The sequence below is a fragment of the Talpa occidentalis genome, unplaced genomic scaffold (genome assembly GCF_014898055.3).
Source record: "Talpa occidentalis isolate TD23 unplaced genomic scaffold, MPIMG_talOcc4v2.1 talOcc4.14, whole genome shotgun sequence".
NCBI lineage: Eukaryota > Metazoa > Chordata > Mammalia > Eulipotyphla > Talpidae > Talpa > Talpa occidentalis.
Window position 1 is genome coordinate 76,198,372 of NW_023601433.1, and position 6,003 is coordinate 76,204,374.

Below are 6,003 nucleotides of genomic sequence, written 5' to 3' on the forward strand. Positions count from 1 at the left end.
ATATGCAGAGGATTCAGGAATAGATTCCTGGCTGCCCTGGGAGACTCACTGATTGAAGAGAATTGCATTCCGAGAGAGATGGGTAAGGAGACAACTGACCTATATCAGATAAAACAAACTCTGTCTGGGTGAAGCCACTGAGACATTCGCTTTCATTACAACAATTTCCATTAATTACACTGAATAAAATTATATATTGGTTATCAGTCACCACAGCAATGATGCATAACAAACCACCCCAAAACTTACTGCCTTAAAACAGCAGCCATGAATTTAGCGCATGATTTTATGGACTGGCAATTTGGGCTAGACACAGTTAAATGTTCTTCAGCACTCTGTTTGGATTTATTCATTCACCAGTGGTCTGCTGTTGGCTCAGGTGGTGACTGACCAGCCTGGCCTTAGCCAGGACAACTTGTTTCTGTTCCAGTGGTCTCTCATTCTTTTTTTTTTTTAAAAGATTTATTTATTTATGCATACAAGAACTGGGGTGTAAGCCAGAGGTGTGAGGGGGTGGGGGCGGTGGTAGTAAGAGGATTCACCAGAGACAGAGTGGGGAGCAAAACAGGTAGAGCTACTGAAATACACTGCTCAGGGGAACCTCGGACAAGGCAGGAGAGGTCTTCTGTGCCATGTGGGTAGCTCCCTGGCCAGCTGGGGATCGAACTCCTGCTGCAGTGGCTGCTGATAGCTTGATAGCGCTGTCTTTAACCCCTGCTCCACCAGGGAGGCCCTGATCTCTCATTTTTGAGCAAGACAGTCCAGGACTATTCACATGACAGCTCTGAGGGTTCCAAGAAAATGAATGGAAGCTACAAGGCCTTATAAGTTCTAGGCTCAAAACTGGCAGTCATCTCTGCTGCATTCTAGTGGCCAAATAAGTCACATGGGTGAGCCCAGATTCAACAAGTAAGAGAAAAGACTCTCCCAGTGGGAGGAATTTCCAAAATGCATTGCAAAGGGGCTTGCAGACAGACAAATCATCAAAGTCTGTGTGTGTGTGTGTCCGTTTGTAGAAGAACTGGGGTGTAGGAAAGAGGTGGGTGCAGTGTTGGAGGGGTTGTAAGAAGATTCACTACTGACAGAGTGGGGAGAACAGGTGGATCTACTGAAATACACTGCTAAAGGGAGCAGTTGGGGAGACAGGAGAGGTCTGCTCTGCCATATGTGACTTAACAACCTGGCCAGGGATCAAACTCAAGCCATAGTGGTAATAGCGCTGAGATTTAAGCCCTAGGCTACCAGGGAGGCCCCAAGTCATTTTTGCCAACGATCAACTATAAGACGTAATAATGCCCACATTTGAAAGATGAATGGACAAATCAGGATTTAAACAAAACTTGAGGCTCTCCTCCGGCTTCCCTGGGGACTTGTGCCCTAGTCCACTTTGGTCAGAAAGGCCCTCCCCACTCTGCTAGGTGAACCCGGAGTCTGGTCCCCATGCCTCCCAAAAATCTGATTCTTGCTCTAGCCTTTGGAGGAATAGGGCATTTTTTCAGACTCCTGGGACTAGAGAACAGAATGCAGTTCTACCACTCTGTGTGACCCGGGTGCATCCCACATGCCTCTGGGGCTCAGTATCAGAATGCAAATTATAAAGAGATGAGAGCTGGGTCCCTGGAATTACAGCACTGGGCTCGGATCTTGCCTCATTGCTGTTGTTCTGGGGCACATCCCTTCCCTTCTCTGAAACACACATTTATCTCCTATAAAATGGGTGCGGAGGGGCCTCCCCTGGTGGCACAGTGGTTGAGCGCTGGGTTACGAAGCTGCCCACAGCCTCTGCAGTGCCAGTTCAATCCCTGGCCGCCGGGCAAGGGTCCCACATGGTGCGCAGACCTCTCTGCCGCCCGCTGCTCCCCTCAGCAGTGTACTTCGGTCCTTCTGCCTGTTCTGCTCCCCGCTCTGGCTCTGGTGAATTCTCTCACCCTCCCGCGCTTCTGACTGTACCCAGTGCTTGTATAAATAAATAAATAAAAAAGAAAAAGAAAAAAGAAAATGGGTGTGGGACAAAAGAAAAGGAGTCTTTTGTGAGAACTGAGAGGGGAGAGCACAGTGTATGTTTCCTACTACCCCATGATTGACTTAATAGCTGGCAGGTGGTATTAGAATCGTCCCAAAAAACAAAAACAAACCCATTTCACAGAAGAGAAAACAGGCTCAGGCAGGTGATGTGACTTGCCAAGGCCACACAGCCAAGGAACAATGATGTCAGCAGTATATTCAGGTTTCTCTAAGACCAGAAGTCAAGGTCTTAACCTCTCTGGAGTTAGAATCCTGGATTTGAGTCTCAACTCTGCCCCTCACTGCTGTGTGACCTCTGGATCCCATTTTTTCTCATCTAAATAAATGGGGCACTGCCTCATAATTCTGTGCGGAGTCAGTGTTTCCAACGCATGGACAGTGCTTAGCACAGAGCACAGAAGAGTCCCTGTGCACGCTCAGCACTAGAGGGCTGCCATCATCACCAGAGGTGAGCTGCTTAGCTCTGTACCTCAGTTTCTCTAGCCAGCAAATGCGTTAATAAAGATCATAGGGTGGTCATGAAGAATAAATAAATTACTTTGGGCTAAGTCTTAGCACAATACCTGGCACAAGATGCACTTCATAAGCCCTTGCTATTATTTTTACAGTTCTGAAACCTGTTCTAGGTCAGCATAAGACAATGGGGGACCCCAGCCCCCGACTAGCTGCTGCTCCTGGCAATGCCTCTGCTGCCATTCGGCTATTATTAGGCAGAGACCTCATCTTAAATCCAGATGGGGAGTGAGGAGGGCGGGCAGGGTTGGGCCTGGCTGGGGAATGGCTGGGAATATGGCTGGGAGGCCGGGTTAAGGTTTGGGCCCCACCCGCCTGCCCTCCCTCGCCTGCAGTGGGTCTAGCCGCCACGTCTACACTTGGCTCTGAGGTCTGCACCGTGCACTCCCTCCCACCGTGGCCGCCTCCTCTGGGAAGATTCAGAGCAGTTTCCACAACCTCAGCACTTTTCTGCCCGCCTCAGGGAGGCCAGGCCTGCGTGGAAACTATGGACTGGACCCTGCTTGCCTCCAGAACCTGCAAAGGGGCTGCATATCTTCCTCACCATAAAGGGGAAGAGCCCTCACTCCTGGGCTCAAATTTTAACCATACCACCAACATGCTGTGTCAACTTGGACAAGTGACTTCCCCTCACTGAACCTCAGTTTCTTTATCTGCAAAATGGACATAATCTTGGCACCTACCCCACAGGGCTGTGGTGATGATCAAATGAGTGAACAGCATAGAGAAGGCACTCAATTTGTGCCTGGTATTGTGATTTCATACTAGGATATGCCAGGCTGAGGGAGAAACAACTTGCTTTGTCACCTGAAGCCTGCTCCTTCAGGTCTCTGGACTCAGGTTACCTGGTATTTGGACAACCAAGTGGGCATCTAGAACTCTGTGATGCCAAGATTCAGCTGCTGTGCTCACAAGTAGTTAAGAAATATGAACAGGCCCCATGTGGGCAGAAATTCCCAGATAACAGAGGGCAGGGTACAGTGACTACCAGCAAAGGATCTGGGTTCAAATCCTGGTATGTTTTGGCTTCAGAGAGCTTGTCTTCTCATTTGTATAATAAAGGTCCTACCTCACAGCATCTGCTTATGAGGGTCATGGTGACAAAATTGCCACTCATGTACTTATATAGGGATGGAACCAAGTTCCCAGTAACTGGGCAGCAATTACACGGGGCCCCTGCCATAAGCCTAGACATCAGGCATCTGGGATTTCTTCACACACACACACACACACACACACACACACACACACACACACACAAACAAACACAAAGTCAGCCCATCCAGAACCTTCTCCTTTGTCCATGAAGTTGGTTTCCTGGAGTTCACTACAGCCCAATAAATGCCTCAGGCCCCATGCTCCTTCCCAGGGAGCTTCCTGTGTTGAAAAGTCATTCCTCTCCCATCCCTTAGCCCCTGAGGCTGAGCCCCCTTCTCCTCCAAGGCCAGAAGTTTTCCTGGCACTGTCTGGGAACAGCAGCTGAGTGACCTCATGGAGGATATGGCCTTGCCAAACTGGTTTGCCAAACAGGTCCCCAGCCCCACTCCTGGGACTGCTGGTCATGACCTTGGGGACCTCCAGTTCTGCCCATGCACAGTCTTTGGATCCAGCCAATCCTGGAAAGAACCAGTTCTTCTCCCCTAGAAACCCCATGTTCCAGCCTCACCTACCTAACTTTTCCCTCAAAAAGCCCCACTTCCTATCCTTTACCCATGCTTTTTACCTTTCCCTAGCCCCTCAGCATGTCTGACAGTAAGTGAGGGCCTTGTTCTCTATAACTTTAGAGTTCAGACACCACCTCTCCCTCTCCTCATACTAGGCTATGAGACCCCAACAGCAGATCCAACAGCAGCCCAACTCTAACCCCTCCATCCTTCCCAAGGCCCGGCAGTGCCTGTACTCCTTCAGATGTCCTAGGCCTTGACCTTGGCTGGCCTCACAGCCACTTGTGAGCACATCCAAGGTGGAGTCCCCTCTTGGAATTGTATGTTGTCTAGTCTAGGGGAAGAGGGATTAGAAAGCATGAGGCACAACTCCCCCAATTTGCAAATGAGGAAATGAAGGCCCTGAGGAGACCAAGAATGTGGTAAAGCAAGGACTAAGACCCATCACCCAGTTTGCCTCCTGCTTTCTCTGCAGGACCTTGTCTGGGGAACAGGGGGAAGGGATGCCAGAGTGATTCAGGGATCTGGCACTGCCAGCTTGGTAAACTATTTATTCTCAGACTCAGGCCCTGGAGCAAAATATTACCCTTGGCCCCTGAGCTGCTCCCCACTCTACCAGTCCATGGTCGGATCTGGAGAAATCTGAACCTTTCCTATTATAGCCCCTTGCCCTGGGAGGACCAGCAGCAGTTTAATTCCCTCATTTTACAGATACTCAGACCGAGGCCTAAGTCTCCCCAGTGCCCACAAGATATGTCTACCCTGCTCACCAGGCATTCAAGGCCTTTCACTGATGGGACCACTTTCATCATCTCCATTTTCTGCTCTATCCACAGCCCTCTCTCTTCCTTTTCCACTTACAAACCTCCCAGTTTTACTCACACAGTGACTCTGTCACAATTGCCCCTCCATGATTTCCCCCCTCTTCTCTGTGGGGTGGATTTCTCTGCACCTTTCCTCAAGGATCAGTTTGTATATCACCTCCTCTGAGAAGTCTTCCAGGATTTCCCCCAACCTAGAAGCAGTAAGGTGAAGAATAGGGGCTTTGGCACAAGACAGGGTTCCACTCAAGTTTAAATGCCATTACCAGTCCAAGGTGACTTTACCTCCATGAGCTTCAATTTCCTCCTCTATAGAATCTGGGTGATACTTGTCTTGCACAGTGGTCACCTTGCAGACACCCTGTGTCTGGCTCAGTAAATGCCAAGACCCTCCTTTCAGGATGTTCATTCCTTCTAAGGCAGCGGTTGCAAGCTTCACCAGCTTCACTAGCTGCCCTTTGATCTTTGTTTTACCACCACTATCCTGCCCTGCCCTGCCCCTTGCAGGGAGGAGGGGAAAGAAGCTGGATGAGGCCCCCAGACTGTGTCAGGGCAGGGCAGGGCAGGACCATACATTTTTTCTGTATAGCCAGAACTCTTTGGTTAGGTGTGCCACACTTTCAGCAGGAACTCAGAGACTCACCTGTGTCGTTCCTCCCAGACTTGGAGGTGGAGAGAAGGAAGCTAGCAGGAAGCCGGCAACCACCATTGGGGCAGGCTCTGAGAATCCCAGCTAGCTTCGGTGTACCCCACCCCACCAGGCTGTGCCAAGGGGAGCTGCGAGATTTGAAGTAGCCTTGAGCTCACCTTGGAGGACACTGAGTCTTCTGTAGAATAAGATCGCAGTTAGGTCATAAATGAGACCTACTCAGGGGAAAGGGACATTAAACTACATCCTCCAAACTGGGCTCTGTATACTCCTCCTACCATGTGACCTTAGCAAGTCGGTTCCCTCTCTACCTCTTGCGTTTCCCATGTGT